This window comes from Chionomys nivalis, chromosome 21 (genome assembly GCF_950005125.1).
Source record: "Chionomys nivalis chromosome 21, mChiNiv1.1, whole genome shotgun sequence".
NCBI lineage: Eukaryota > Metazoa > Chordata > Mammalia > Rodentia > Cricetidae > Chionomys > Chionomys nivalis.
In genome coordinates this window covers 43,999,183-44,015,013 of record NC_080106.1, presented here as the reverse complement: position 1 = coordinate 44,015,013, position 15,831 = coordinate 43,999,183, and the positions used below count along the sequence as shown (strand labels likewise).

Sequence of the window (15,831 nt, the reverse complement as noted above, 5' to 3'; positions counted from 1 at the left end):
GGTTCTTAGAGTGCAGTGCTGCAGCTGGGGTTGGTTAGTGAGTCATAGATTAGGTTCTTAGAGTGCAGTGCTGCAGCTGGGGTTGGTTAGTGAGTCACAGATTAGGTTCTTAGAGTGCAGTGCTGCAGCTGGGGTTGGTTAGTGAGTCACAGATTAGGTTCTTAGAGTGCAGTGCTGCAGCTGGGGTTGGTTAGTAAGTCACAGATTAGGTTCTTAGAGTGCAGTGCTGCAGCTGGGGTTGGTTAGTGAGTCATAGATTAGGTTCTTGGGGTGCAGTGCTGCAGCTGGGGTTGGTTAGTGAGTCACAGATTAGGTTCTTAGAGTGCAGTGCTGCAGCTGGGGTTGGTTAGTGAGTCACAGATTAGGTTCTTGGGGTGCAGTGCTGCAGCTGGGGTTGGTTAGTGAGTCACAGATTAGGTTCTTAGAGTGCAGTGCTGCAGCTGGGAAGGTCCCTCTCTCATAAACAAGGCACACACAGCAAAAGAGCTGTGTGAATTTTAATACAGATGACATTTGATGGACTTTTAGTAAAAGATCTTGTGTGGTTTTGTCTGTGTTTTAGGGGCTGTCAGATGACCAGCTGTTTAGCCATAAAATCTGCTCCTTACAGAGTAGTACAAAATCTGAGGTCCTCACCACAGTCAGAAAGGGAGAAACCAGGGTGCACTGGGTGGGTGGCTAGGAGCCCTCATTTCCCCTGTTGCCTTTTCCACTAACATGCAAAGCGAGTGCGTTGGGGAGCAAGGGGATCTCAGGTTACTAAACATTAGTCACCATCATGGAGCAGTTAGGCCACCTCTGTCTCTAGGGAGCACAGTGGGAGAGCACACCACAGCTCTTCCTCTGTCCACATACCCTGCCTATTTCCAACTGGTACCTTCAGTTCACAGACTCTATCGACTGAAGTGCTTTCCCTATGGTGTTGAACGCATCTTTGTATGGAGACATTTCTCCACAGCGAAGTTTGCCTGCAAGAAAACCATTCCTACCTGAGAAATCATATGTTCTCACTGCCTCCTGACATACATTTTTTCACATCCTAATAATATTTTTACTTTTCAGTTTCCTGTGAGCTACTAAATAGGAGGTATTTACTGTACCCAAAGCTTGAGAAGATAAGAGAATGACAGAGTGTGGAGTATGAAATCAATCAGTTAGCATCAAAAGTCTCTGCAGTTTCGTTTTTGGACGAAGGGAAGAAAGAAAAAATAATAATGGAAAATTTGTGAATTCGGTTCATAGCTAGGATCCATTGGTCCACGAAGAAACTGTTTTACAGTGATGTCTCATTTTTAGCTTCAAAATGTGGTAGTGAATACTGATGAGTTAACAAGAGGACCCAAGGGTCTGTAAAGAGACAGCACATCCCATACCCTGCAGCATGAAATCCAGCTGTCAGTCAACGCCTGAGGTCTACAACCCCGTCCTGCTGGAGAGCACCTGGCCTTCAGAGAGACAGATAACCTTGTGCTTGTTATTGCGTACATCTCCAAAGCTCCACAGAGTGAGTGCGTTCCTTGATCATTCTGTGAGCTCCTCAGGAAACGACATGCACACCTCCCTGGGCTTTACCCAGGAGCCTGAGCTAGCAGCTCTCACGGTTATGTGCCTTATCGCTTTGTTTTGGTTCTCTTTTTTGCACACACGCATGACTATTAAATCTGTATCAGTCAGAGTCCCCAAAGGAAACAGATGGCACTTGCAAATGAGAAATAATTCCAGGAGAGTTTGTTTACAAAGGGACCGTTTGCAAAGCAGAAGCTCAGAGCAGCGCAGTAATATGGCTTGGTAACTGTAGAGCCATTAGCATCCCAGGTCCAGAGGAAAACACGGGGACAGAACTGAGCAGAGAGCATCAGTATGGACAAGGCACACAGCCAGTCAGAAGCCACCTAGCAGGAAGGAAGGCAGGGCATCCTGCATCTCAACTTCAAGCTCTCCTCCTGCTGCTTACTGTTAGAGTCCTTACTGGTAAAACACCTTAGAAAGGTGTGGAACACAAGAAGCTCTTTTGATTGAATCCAGGGCTCAGCCTCCAGGCACCAAAGTCAGGACAGAAAAGGGCAGGCAGGGGTCTGAAGAAACACATGGAAGGTGGGTCTATTGAACACTACAGAGTGTGGGAATTAAAGCCAGAAGTGCAAGTTCTTCATGCTAGGGGAAGCAGCAAGCATTTGGTGTTTATGAAGAATTTGGGATCCAAGAATTTTGTGGTGTTAAATTTGAAAAGAAACAGTATCCAACTCTCTTGTTAGCTGGGTGTGTATGCCAAGGGGAACAGTGAGGCTGCCGTTGAGACTTCTATGCATGATCTACTGTATTTTCTTTGTGAGTTGCCTTTAATTGCAAACTGCTAAAGAAATTGGGAGGTTAGTCTCTCACGTAGCATTTAATCAAATGGAATTTAAAAAACTAATTCGTTGGATGTTGGTTAAGACTTCAGTGGTGAGATTTTGTGGAAGGGAAGCTTTCAGACACATGAAAAACTAAAAGCCATTTACAAAGACCATTGTGAGCTAGCATGTCTTCAGTCATGTTAAGTACAGCTGGGTCACTAGTAGGATAGAGAATCAGGTAGGATGATGTTGGATACATTTTCAAGAAGTGGTCCTTTAAAAGTATCAAAGGAGTGGCACATTTTTATTTGTTATAGTTTGTTTATTTGTTCTGCTTTATAATAATGTTGTCACACACAAATTTCTGGGTCAGGTTGAAGACACCACAAAGAGTGGAAAGAAGAGGAATGAGGAAAGCTTTTGCAACAAATAAAAGTTACAAAGGAAAAAGAACCATTTGTAACTGACGGCACATGCAAGACCCCTTTAAATGAGCACAAGCAAGTCAACTGTAGGGAAAAAGAGAGCAGGAAACTTACACCCACACATTCCAAAAGGGAAATCTCAAATGCCAGATAAACAGGTGGTAACCAGCCTCATTCAGACTACAGTGAGAGTCAATTGCCCACCCAAAGCTGACAAGAAAAACACGTTCTAACAATTCTAGAACAGATCAAGACCACAAACTTTCACATGACTGAGCGGTCATGAAGTAAGCCCCCGTGATAAACCATGCGAGTCCAGGTACAGGTGTCAGGGCTGAAGATACGTAGCAACTACTATGGATCCTGTGCATCAGAATATGACTTACACCCATGCAGAAGAATTTCATAACAGCTGGTTATTTTTATTGCATCCCAATCAATACAATGAAATGAACCAAATATCCACTGAGAGCAGTAGGGATGGGACACTTTATATGTATAGTTCCAGGAAAAAAAAAAAAAGAATTCAGGAAATGATAAGAAACCAGAACAGGGAAGGAATAATTTGAGCAACTTTCAAAAGACATATGAACAAGAGAATATGTACAGTATTGATGTGTTTTTTTGCTAAGCTTAAAAGCAAGCAGGAAATACCACCAGCACCACAGCCTCTGGCACATTCTTTAAGGAAAAGAAAGGAAAGTCATGCTCAGGAAGTGATTGTCTCCTCGGCAGAGGCAGAGGTCACTGGGGAAAAGGCACAGACAAGTTGCTGGCCAAATTGCATTTCCCCTCAGGTCGTATTTTCACTGTGTTGGTAATTTAGATGTAGTAGTTAAACTGCATGAAGCAATTGTGCATTTCTGTCCCGTAAACATACAGCAACTACTGTAAGAGGGCCGGTGATTCTCCTGTTGTTCACCTTCTCTCATATCATATTAATTCTGCCTGGTTTGCAAGGGTTTCTGTGGCACTGTTTTTATATCACAGATTTCCTTTTAGCATTTGAGAGTTTAGAACATCAGACAGTTAATAGGATGGGCGAATACATGGTCAGTATTCACTCAGCCGTAGCGGTGTTTCTTGTGGTACATGGAGAACAAGTTTCTCAAGAGCTGAATGGAAACAGAGGGTTCTGAGGAGTAAAACCTATAGCTGCTGTTAATCACTAAACTACGGAGTACGCTCCTTGATAGAATGGCTAAGTCAGCTAGCAGTGGGCCTGCAGGAAGGCGCAGAGGGCAAAGGAAGTAACAAGACTAGAGGCTTGAGTTCAACAGCTGGAACTTATGGAAAGTACATAAAGATAGAAGGAGACAATTAGCTCTGCAAATCTGTCCACCAAACACAAGCGCACAGCAGCGCATACATACATGCACTCACATAGACACACACAGATAATCATATACACACATCCACAAAAATATACACACATACCACACACACACAGACACACATACAGGCACACATAGGCATACACATACACACATACACACCACAAATGCACAAAACATAAATGTACATACAGATCACACATAGATACACACACAAACATAAACATACACACATATCACATACAGACACACACACACAGAGCATGCAGTTTCAGATGTTAGGAAAGAAAGCAAACTTTGCCCCCATAAAAATATTAGGTAGCTGTTCACTAGACTTTTTTTTCTAATGTAATAAAGATAACGGGAGTCATGAGGATGTTCCCATGGAAATGGTCGAATGCCTTTCTTTTTATAACTTCTCTTGCTGCTTTGGGAATTTGCAGATCCTCAGAAAGACTTATTCTCTCCTGCATTCTTTCTCAGGAAGCTGTCTGAATTCTAAGGACTGTTCTAGTGAGGTATTACAGTGCATAATTCTAACTGGGCATAAGCTTGTGTTTCTTAAATGTATAGTAACTCCTTAAATTCTTTGTATTCATTATTTAAAGACATATAATCAAGAAAATGAAGGGAGAGTACGTAGATTGGAAGGTAAATAATTGGTGTGTGTGTGTTTTGTCTGTGTGTGTATGTATGTATATCTGGGAGTTAATAGGCAAAAATATGTAAAAGAAAACACACAACTTAATAGCACAAGCCTAACAAAACAAGAAATCTACTCTAGAAATGAACAAAGGATTGAACAGGATGGTTCAGAGGGTAAAAGAGCTGACCGACTGTTTCAGCATCCAGGACTCATATGGTGGAAAGAACTGACTCCTACAAATAGTCTCTTTACTTCCACTCAGATGCTTACACATGTGAACACACACACGGCTCACATAGATATCTCCGTAAGTATGACTGTGAAGGAAAAGGAGCTCAACTCCACTAGTTATAAAAGAATGTACACACGAACCTGAGGACAGATCTCTTCTAGCATGCAAGAGTGTTTATTATCAGAAAGACAGGGGGTAACTAATGTTGCCGAGGATGGCGGGAAGGAACACAGCCACACCATTGCTGGGAAAAATAGAGTTGATACACTGTGGAAAACAACATGGGAGTTCTTCAAAATATTACAGATGGAATTTCCAAGTGATCCAGTGATTCCTCTTCAGAACACACACTGGAGGATATAGGGCCATGTTGTAGTGAGGTATCTGTACTGTCATTACCCATAGCATGAGACACAGCGGCCAAGATGCAGAAAGAATCTGTGTATAATAAAATGGAGAAATAAAAATTAAATTGTTATATACACACACACACATATATATAATGAACATTTATAGTCACTGAGAAGAAAATTATGTCATGTGCAACAATATGGATAAGCCTGAAGGGCGATATGTATATATCAGGCAAAGGGGACTGGATAATCTCAGTTACCTGTGCAATCTGAAAACATCCAATTCATAGGAACAGACAGAATAATTAGAAGCGTGGTCATTACAAGCTGGGGAAGGAGAGGCGGAGAAATGTTGGTGGAATGCACAAATGTTCAGTTATAAGAATACTGCGAGGTCTTAAGTGCAGTGTAGTAACTGTAACTAATGAGTCTAGGCTGTACATTTGAACTTATGAGAGCAGATCTCAGATGTCCATAAAGAAATCTATCTGGGAGGTGACAAAAAGGTTAATTAGCTGTCATCATCATTTCACAGTCTGTGCGTACCCAAACATCATGTACACAGTCTGTGCCTTTAATCCCTGTTGTCAAGTGTACAGCAACAAAGCTGAGGTAGATAAAGGCAGGTCGATGCTGTAAATGCAGTGTGTACTAAAACAAACCAACAAACGGAACCTTGTTATCAGTAACAAAGTATAACCAACTATAGCTGACTTTTACAGTGTTTAAACCTTACTGTGACGGAGCACCATAAGTATTTTAAACCTGTGTCTTACCTAATATTCTGGGTTTTTTCCCTATCTTCCTCTGATTTCCACAAGACAGATGAGATAGGAAGGGGCAATCTATTTGTTTACAAACTCCTCCATTTTGAATGAATGAGGCTTTTCCGTCAGGGTTTCTCGGACTTTTATGTACTTAAGGACTGCCCAGGTACCCTGCTACCCAAGGAGTGTAATACTGTAATTCAGTCAACATGGGACCAAAGGGGTCTACATTTCTAACGAGTTCCCAGGTAATTCCAGGACTTTCTCCCACTGGCCTCACTTAGAGTAGTGAGAACAGAGAGGACGGACCTGTGACACTTGCTACCCAGATCAGGCATGCTTGGCATGACCCTGCTCAACCCCTGTGCTTGGGAAGCACAGGGATGGCTTCTTTGATACCTCCAGGCTTTGTGTTCTCCAGGAAAGCCATGCCTGCAGCTTTAAAAGGTACTAAATGAAAAACAGAGTAGAAAAGAAGACATCGAGTCTATACACAATTTTGTTATGAGTCGCAAAGAAGGAAGTTGCAGGGTTGAATTCCTTCCTTGCCATTGTCTAATCTCAATGCCCATCTGCTCGTAATAACCATCTCTTCGCAGTTGAGCCACCCAGCTCTCCCTTGGATTTCCGTTTCTTCTCTTTTGTCACCAGAATCATGTTATTTCTCTTTAATAAAGCTAGCTGTTCATTTCCCAAAGTTTATTGAGGACCAGTACAGCTTATTTTAAAATTAGCATTTCGTACTTTTCTATCCCATCGTTCTTTTCATGAATATTAGTGTATCCCATGAAGGTTGCTGACTTAGCAATCCTCGCAAAAGCTGTTCCTGATGTTTGCTAATGGTTAGCCCCTTATGTGTCATTGTAAAGGAAAACCAAAAATAAAGGATCTCATTACAGGTTATAAGTTTCTTCCCCTATTATTAATAAAGTAATTTGATATACCTAGAACATGGTAGCAAAAGAAAACCTGTCATATTACAAAGTTTGAGTGGGACAAAACTATGTAATTATACTAATATAAATAAGAACGAATAGAATTTACCCTTTTCTGGACTTGATATTGTTAGTATGGTCAATATGCTAAAAACAATCTAAAACAAAATAAAACTTTCTGCTTAATTGAAAGAAAAAAACATTTTAAAATTTATTAGTGGGAGATTGTTCTGTGGACTTCGACTTTCACTTCGAAATTATGCACCATGTATGGACCAGCAGCGTCTGGGGCTTCTTTTCCTTGTTTTTGGGACCTTGAGTAAGATTACTTTTCTAAGCATGGGTCATGAGTATAGAACACGATCTGTGGTCTGCAAAGTTCTCAATTAGATACTCCAAAGATAGAGAAAATTTTGAAGCATCCAGCACTCTCTGCCAGGGCGCTTCACACTGACCCTGGGGCCCAGACAAGTCATGAGACCAGTTCTCATAAGCCAGCTTCCTGGAGTGTGTGTGGCTTTCCCATGGCCAAAGTTTCCATTAGTTTTAAAAGAATTCTTCACTTAGGAATCAGATTGAGCAAATAGTTCTGAATTTTTCATAGCTAGGCATCTAGACCCTACTTACTGATCCTTGATTAAAATGATCTGTTTCAGAGACATGATTTTATCTTGTAGCACATAAGATGAAAGGATTTTACATTAAAAATCAGTTACATACTAATTTTTCCATGTAAAAGCCTGTGGGAGCTGCAGCCAGTCTCATAATAGGCCAGAATCTCAAGGGATAGGCCTCACAGACATCTCCATCACTGGACCACAGTGATCTTATCATAGGGTAATAGGACCTCTTTGCAATAGACCTAGAGAGCTGGTCAAACACATCCCTACCAAACCTATAGCTGGTAATCTCCAGTCAACAGTATGGAAGGCAGTAGTGGTATCTAGGTGAGGCATTTATACACAGATAGTTAGCAGATAGTTTATAGCATTCTACCCATGGCTCTGAGAGTCAACAGTTAGACATTTATTATATACCACTGTTCTTAAAACATAAAAAAGTTTCTGAAGCTATACTCTTAGGGGAAACTGTCTCTTTTGCAGCGGCTATCAGTTTCTGGTAGCTCCATGGCTTGGGGTGATTTGTGTGCCCAGCTCCTCTCTCCTTCTGAGAATTGGCCTGGTGTGAGCTTGTATGTGTAGCTGCCCCCTGTGTCCAGAAGACACAGTTTCCTGTGGTCCTCAGCTGCCTCAGGAGCTTAGACTCTTTAGAAGCCAGGGTGGGGACACATAAGATCAAACCATCTTGTTTAAAACTTTCAAAGAAGCGAGCCCCTGCCGCAGCTGCTGCTGCTCCTGCCGTCTTCTCCTCAGAGCCAATGGCTGTGCCTCCTACATATGCTGATCTGGGCAAGTCTGCCAGGGATTTCTTCACCAAAGACTATGGCTTTGGCATTAAAAGTCTTGGTTTGAAAATGAGTCCGAGAACAGATTGGGATTTCCCTTCTCAGGTTCCTCCAACACGGAGACCACCAAAGTGAACAGCAGCCTGGAAACAAAGTTCAGATGGTCCGAATTGAGAATGGCCAGGTCTTTATGGAGAAGTGGAATGAAGACAACGCCCTGGGCACTGAGGTCACTGTGGAAGACCATCCCCACGTGACTGAAGCTGACCTTGTATTCACCCAGCTCGCCTAAAACGGGGAGGGGCAATGCTAAGTTTAAGACAGGGTACAAGAGGGAGCGTATCAAGCGGGGCTGTGATGTGGACTTTTTTTTTTTTTTAAAGATTTATTTATTAATTATGTACACAGCATCTGCCTGCATGTATCCCTGCAGGCCAGAAGAGGGCACCAGATCTCATCATAGATGGTTGTGAGCCACCATGTGGTTGCTGGGAATTGAACTCAGGACCTCTGGTAGAACAGTCAGTGCTCTTAACCTCTGAGCCATCTCTCAGCCCCAAATAAGTTCTTTTTTTTGTTGTTGTTGTTTTTTGTTTTGTTTTCTATTCTTTTTCGAGACAGGGTTTCTCTGTGGTTTTGGTTCCTGTCCTGGAACTACCTCTTGTAGACCAGGCTGGTCTCGAACTCACAGAGATCCACCTGCTTCTGCCTCCCAAGTGCTGGGATTAAAGGCGTGCGCCACCACTGCCCGGCTTGTGATGTGGACTTTAACAGCATTGGATCCTCGATTCCAGGTGCTGTTGTGCTTACTCACGAGGGTTGGCTGGCTCTCCAATGAATTTTGAGACCCTGAAATCCCATGTGACACGAAACAGCTTCACAATTGGCTACAAGACGAACGAATTCCAGGTTCATGCCAACCTGAATGACGGGGACAGAGTTTGGTGGTTACTTTTACCAAAAGTGGACAAGAAGTTGGAGATTGCTGTCAGTCTCTCCCGGACAGCAGGAAACAGTAATACTCACTTCGGAACAGCAGTCAAGTATCAAGTCGGCCCTGATGCCTCTTTATGGCCAAACTGAACAACTCCAGCTTGATTGGCTTAGAGTACACTCAGACCTCAAAGCCAGATGTCAAGTTGATGATGTCAGCTCTATTGAATGGCAAGAACATCAGTGCTGGCAGCCACAAGCTTGGTCTGAGACTGGAATTTAGAGTATAATGGAATATTGTATAATCATTCATTTTAAACTATTTTGCAGCATAGCTACCTTCAGTTGGATACCAGAACTGATAAATATCACATTAGATCTCTAGGTTAGAGATTACTCTGCTTTAACGTGTTACTGTTTAGGATGTACAGAAGAAACTCCAGTCTAGAAACATCCTTTTAGCTACAGGCGTGGGTTGGGGAGGATTCCTTCAAGAGATGCCAGGTTGCAAATGAAATCTGGGAATGTGCCAGCCCTTTGGGAATCTATATCGTGTTCCCAGAAGAAACTGGATTCCTGAGCATTGAACCCTGGTGCCCTAATCCTAACTGCTAAGAAGCATGTACACACCCGTGTGACAGGGACTTTGCACACAGATGCCCGTGCCCTGACCCCATCCGAGCACATCAGTTACCTGTTTTACACCAAGAGTAGTCTTCAGGGTGTGGTTAGCTGGGGTTTTTTTTGTGCCGTTTTAGGATGGAGAAAGTAGACGTTATGGAGACAGTCATTCAGGATTTAATTCTTACTTGTTGTGGTGTGGTTTTCTTTTCTTTCCTCGTCCTCTTCTTTTCGTCCTCCTCCTCCTCGTCTTCTTTATTCCTTTTATCCTCCCATTGTAACCGAGTGTGAAATAGCTTCGGGGATCTCCAGTTCTGCGCTGGGCAGTGGACTGCAGTTACGCCATGACAATAGAGTATGGAGTCTTCTCTGTATAGCAGGTAGTTTTCTATTTTGTGTACAGTCAGCTCTGCCTCTTCAAATGCTGGAGTTCACATCACTTAAAACTTGAATAAAATATTGAATAAAATTAAAACTTTCAGAGTGCCAGGAAAATAAAATGATATAGAACATTGAAAAGGGGAAAGGGAAGGGGAAAACAAGTTTGGATGAAATCCATTGAACATTGTCCTCTGTGACTTCCCCTACTCTGTGAGAATGAGGAACACCATTAGCTGAGATGCTTTAGTTTCTTCTTGACAGCACCATAGGAAAATTGATCTTAGGAAATGGAAGAGATGAAAAGAATATCTTGTGTCAAGCTGAGTTTGTGGCAGCACTTCTTATTTCTCTTATGAGTGGACATTGGATTCAGTGCACCGAAGTTTAGAATTCTCTAAGATGCCAGAACCCATTACCTGCAGTTCATCACCTCTGAGACAGCAAGAACACCGAGTTTAAACTCAACTCCAGCACAGAATATCCATAACAGAGATTCTCCAACAGTTAAGAATTTTGATGTTAAGCTTTTGATTTCAAATATAGTTTCTTTGAGATAGTAAAATCCAGAAGCACATAAGAAGATCTATTTTATAAAATTTTACTGCTTAAATATACAGGTTGTTTTGGCATTTGTTAAATACAGTTCATTGAGGTTGTCCTGCTTGGCAGAATATGCCTCTCTCTCTCTCTCTCTCTCTCTCTCTCTCTCTCTCTCTCTCTCTCTCTCTCTCTGTGTGTGTGTGTGTGTGTATCATTGGTTCTGATTGTTGCTTTGTAAAACATGGAGGAAACCACTCAGTAGACAAAGAAAGAAGCATGTCACAGGGTTAGCGCTTTAAGGCAGATGAAACACACCTCCCACTTCAATGACAAAGCCAGATGCAGGTACAGCCAGGCACACAGCTGTGTCTACACATTTTCCCCAAGTCCTGTTGATAGGACTTTTGGTACTAGAAAGAGGAGTTGCTTTTAAACCTTGTTGGATCTGTTCTTTTCTTTTGTGCCTTCCCACGTGTCACTGGTTGCCAGTGGCATGTCTTTGAGCCCTTGCTTGCTGATATGGTCACAATGCAGAACAATGCAATGGATGGGTGCTGTTCAACACTGCTGCAGGTTCCTGCCAGCATCCATGCCCTTCTACTGACACTCATTGCAGGCTGTCATGGCAATTTTAATGATATGATTGTCTCTGTGTGTATCGGTAGAACTGAATTCCCTCCTGCTGTATGTTGCATTCTTCTAACTATTCCCATAGCTTAAGAACGGTACTATTATTTAATAACTGCAACATCAATGAGCTACAAACAGCATACCAGTCATTATTTAGTGCTAAAGTTACTTACCTAATGATTAACCCACACATATGTCTGTAACCCTTGAGCACTGTTTTCCTCAAGGGTTAATGCAATCACATTCATGGGAATTTGCACACTCATGTTGTTTTCTGTCAATATCAATGTGCTTTGTATAAATATTTGAAAACAAGTGACTCAAGGGAACCCTATGATGAGTTTCCTAAAACTTACATACCTAGCCTGATCCTGACTCCGGAGAAAGGAGGAAGAGTTGTCCTATGGCCCTCATTTGTAAACGGCTCCTGTCCTGTCGCACCTTCCTCCATTATTGGCCTCTTGCCATGTGTTCTCCACGTACTGGATGCTATATTTGAAGCATGAAAAAGGTCGCATTATTTCTTGGCTCAGATCCTAGCAGTTTCCTGTCATAATTACAGTGTGAACCCAGTGTTCCTGGAGCCCCGCCTTTCGTTGACCCTGCCCTGCTTCTCACTTCTTCCCTTTTCTTCTCTTTGGATTGTCTAACGTTTCCTTGGCCTGCTGAGATATTCTTCTTTCTTAGCTTCCGCTGAGTTGTAATTTCCTCATTAGAAATGACTTACAGTCAGAATCAGCGCAGTGTAGCACCACTAGCCGGTGACATGGCTTCAGTTAGTCACAGTTAATAGCACTATGCTGCTTCAGTATTGTACACACTTCCTCGATTTTGGTATTTTCCATCTTTTTATGATGTTCAAAAGTAATCTTTGAAGAGATTGTTCCTTGTTCCTGACTATGTTGCTGTTCCTCCACCTGTGTACAATGACACTGGAGGTGAAGACAGCAACCAAGGTGTGGGAGGCGCTGTGTCCCAGGGTGGCCTGGATATCAGGTGCCTGGGGTAGTTAGGTGCCTGTGAAAAATATCCATCCACCTTTGACAGAGACTTTGACACAGAACCTTTCTCTGAAAGGGTGAGATTCCCCACACGGAAGCCCACTTGCTTCTGAAACGCTGGGGCTCATACACTTTATATTAAAAATTCTTGAAAGTCTCAGGGACTTTTATTTACATGTGTTGTGCTAGTCATGGGTATTTCCCTCATTAGAAATCAAAACCCAGAAACTTTCAAAGTCCAGATTTATGTAAAGTCACAAATAATTAATCTAAGTTAAACTGCACCCAGTTTTTAAATCTTGTTTTGAGAAAACAAAACCTGTCCTAAGGGTAGGTGTTTGATGTTTGTATGTTGAATGTTTGTAAATCTCTTTAAATTCAGATCAATAAGGAAAGACAATATGTGTTCTGTGCGTAATCTTTCAAGATATTATAGGTCATTCAACCTTCAGGAGACTCTACTGTGTCCGGGGCAAAGGGTGAGGATTTAAAAGGAGACTATTACCCGGGCATCATTATGGACGGTTTTGACCTTACATGCCCCATTATTGAATCACCCTGGGGAACTGCAGACCTGTTATTTGAATACAAGTTACAGGGCTGGACTGCGGAGATGGTTCAGACTTAAAGGCTAGGCTTACAATCAAAACGTCAAGGATTCCAGGCCGTTGGCATGCTGTCACTTCCTGCATGGGAGCAGGGATAAAGCAGTGGCTTTAGAAAGAGCAAACTCAAGTTGAGACACTCATCTCTCCACTCCCTCATCAGCCAGATGTCTTGGTGCAAAAGCTAATTTGATTTGTGTTTTCTTTCAAGATGAAAGTTAAGGTTAGAGCCTCATTTTTCTCCCAACATATATTTGAAACAAAAAGCCATGAAAGAAAATTCTGTGCTTAGAGTGATCTGACTAAAGGAATGAGAACAGAGATCCTGGTATGAGCACTTTTAAAAGTTCTCCAGGTAATTCAGACCAGCAGCTGTGTTGAGACTTATGGACCAAAGTATTAGAGGCTTTGGAAATTTTCAACAGGGAAGGAATCTATTGTGATAAGAGAATCCAGCTGCTAGAATCGCCACCTCCTTTCTGCCTGGAAAGGAAGGCAATACTAGTTGATTAGATACATTGGTAGCTGTTACACACCATGCCTCATATTAACCTTCTATTTTCTAGTTCATGGAAAAACTGGGCTTTATAGGTATATTAATTGAATAATTTCTCAACGGAACTCCATAATCTCTTGACAAGAATGAACAAACTCTAAATTGTAAATGACCTTATGAAGTACTTGGGCAATACCACAATTGTTCTGATGCTACCTAGAAATTATTTAGCCTTCCATTGTTGGGACTAATGACTTCCGGAGGACAACAGATTAATAGATATGCGCTTGTGTTAATATCACTGTCTTCTGTCTAATGGCTTGTTCATTATCTCATGGCTGTGGTCTTAATTGGGGGCTGCTAATATGTAATGGTGGCGTTTTTAAATCTAGTAGTGTGATCAATTGTTTCTGTGTCTATTCCTGGAGGCTAATGGAGCTTTAGTTTTAAAAACTTTCATTAAGCCCACCCCAGGAAAGCCCATTAGAGTCACCATCAGTCCTGGCTCTGAAGAGACACACTGTCATGGGGCATAGCCTCCCAAAGCAGACCATCTGACGACAAACCTGCTCTTTTGCTAATGAAGTGACATGGACAAATGACTTTGATTTTCTAAAACCCAGTTTTCTCACCTGTAAAATGGGCAACAATAATGCAATATCGATCTGAGATGATCATGAGTTAGAAATTAGCATATGTATCCCTCAAATAATTGAACCTGAACTTAATTGTATTTGTTTGATTTACCAACCATAAGCTTTCAATTATTTCTTTTGAAGACAGAACATTCTATGAAGCACATAGGTCTACCCAGGTCTAGTGTGAGATTAGCGAATTAGCCTTAATGACTTTCTTTCCACTTTTCAGAATGATGACACAATGATTTTGTATATTAAGATGCTGGATAAAGACAGGGAGGCAGATGGACACACTATGGAGGGCTGATCTGACAAACTCTTGGTGTAGGTAGACAATATGGAAGTAAACTGGGCTCTATAAATACTTTGCATACTAATAATATCCGTGCATGAGTTTGGGTGGGTAGGTATGCTAGTGTTCTATCACTATGAGAATATCATAGGAAATCAACCTATAAAGAAAGGCTTATTTTGATTCCCAGGTCATATGTTTGTATTGATGACCCATCAGTGCTCTTGGCTTTGGTCTCTGATGAGGCCGTGGATCTAGCAGGAGCATATGGAGAAACAAAACTGCCCAATTCACATTTGTGAGATAGAAAAAAAAATAGGAGGAAAAAGAAGGGACCAAGTCTCAATCTCCCCTTCAAAGGCACACCCCAGCCATCTTAAGTCATCCCACTAAAGCTCGCCTCCTGAAGTTTCCACTGCATCTTCATCAAGCCACGCTGGGCACCAAGCCCTGGACACTGAAGGCACAGACTGCAGCAGTGAGTCAGCAGGATGGAGTCCTCACACCCAGAGATCAACCGCTTAGTCAGGGTCCAGCTGTTGTCTTCAGCACCTGTGATACCAACTGTAGGATATGCATTTACATTGTGAAGGGGTGCGATCCTTTATTTCCATTTTAAATGCTTAAACATTTCTTAGGACTTGAAGAAGATCTGTTGTTTTAAACTGCACAGCTCTTGGGAGGTTTGTTCTTTTTACTTTAAGTAAATTCACAGGGCATTTATGTCTCATACGCATAATCAAGAAAGTCTGTGTGTAGGCACACTGAGGTTTATATTAATTTCAAATGCTCAACCAATAGCTCAGAATTATTACTAACTAGCTCTTACATGTTTAAGTTTACCCGTTTTCCTTATTTATGCTCTAGCACACGGAAGTATATTTATTAGCAAGGCATGTTCATCTCCTGTTCCCTCTGTATCTGGTTGGCAACTCCAGACTCCACCATTTTTTCTCCCAGCATTCTCCTAGTCTTGCTCTCCTGCCTAACCTTATTCATTTCAGCGTAGGCCAGTCAGCTTGTTAATTAAACAAATCACAGCAGCATATATTCACACAGTATAAAGGAATGTTCCATAGCAGGTATGTTTAGAGGGTGCCTTCTTTCCTAGCTTGGTGTGGAGGTCAGGAAGATACAGAAATAAACTGTCTTGGAGAGCAGAGTAGAACAGATACAGAGAGAAGTCTTTTACCCACAGGACTGAATCCTTTCTTTTGACATCTCGTATTTTTAGCAGAATGTGGATCATCCAGACACAATC

The 15,831-nt window shown here is 41.9% G+C and overlaps 1 protein-coding gene and 1 pseudogene across 5 annotated transcripts in view; both read left to right on the top strand.

Annotated features, from left to right (window-relative positions):
- Inpp4b (inositol polyphosphate-4-phosphatase type II B) overlaps nucleotides 1–15,831 on the top strand; it is a 789,563-nt gene that overhangs the window by 484,052 nt on the left and 289,680 nt on the right. The gene's annotated exons all lie outside the window — the stretch shown is intronic.
- On the top strand, nucleotides 8,407–9,656 carry LOC130863916 (voltage-dependent anion-selective channel protein 1-like; annotated as a pseudogene).